Source organism: Anneissia japonica, unplaced genomic scaffold (genome assembly GCF_011630105.1).
Source record: "Anneissia japonica isolate Jap-2015-1 unplaced genomic scaffold, ASM1163010v1 scaffold4700_len1194_cov181, whole genome shotgun sequence".
Classification (NCBI taxonomy): domain Eukaryota; kingdom Metazoa; phylum Echinodermata; class Crinoidea; order Comatulida; family Comatulidae; genus Anneissia; species Anneissia japonica.
In genome coordinates this window covers 768-1,194 of record NW_022738336.1, presented here as the reverse complement: position 1 = coordinate 1,194, position 427 = coordinate 768, and the positions used below count along the sequence as shown (strand labels likewise).

Sequence of the window (427 nt, the reverse complement as noted above, 5' to 3'; positions counted from 1 at the left end):
AATTCAATGACTCATTTTTAATCTACATTACAGTTTGAGTTTTTGAACAAACGTGCTTATCTCGCCGAGTTAAGCACTTAGTGCAAATTTTTAACTTATCCGCCGTAATTTGAGTACTGTTCCGAAAAACTTCAAACTTTCAATGAAATAATGTGTGTTTCAGGTTATCTTACCGTGCCTAACAAAGAAAAATTACTTAGGAAAATATTGTAAGAGGTATCGATGCGCTAATGTTGGTCAAAATTTTTAGGGAAAAAATGAATTAAGTTGACAGAACCCGGTATTCCCTTGCGGTCTCCCATCGAAGTACTAACCAGGTTCGATGTTGCTTAACTTTGGTGATCGGACGAGAACCGGTGTTTTCAACGTAGTATGGCCGAAAACAAGGGAGCACCAACAGACGTACAACACTTCGATCATCGAGATC

The 427-nt window shown here is 38.2% G+C and overlaps 1 pseudogene; it reads right to left on the bottom strand.

The window, feature by feature from the left end:
* Window positions 1-265: 265 nt before the first annotated feature.
* On the bottom strand, window positions 266-384 carry LOC117117533 (annotated as a pseudogene).
* Between the last annotated feature and the right edge of the window lie 43 nt (window positions 385-427).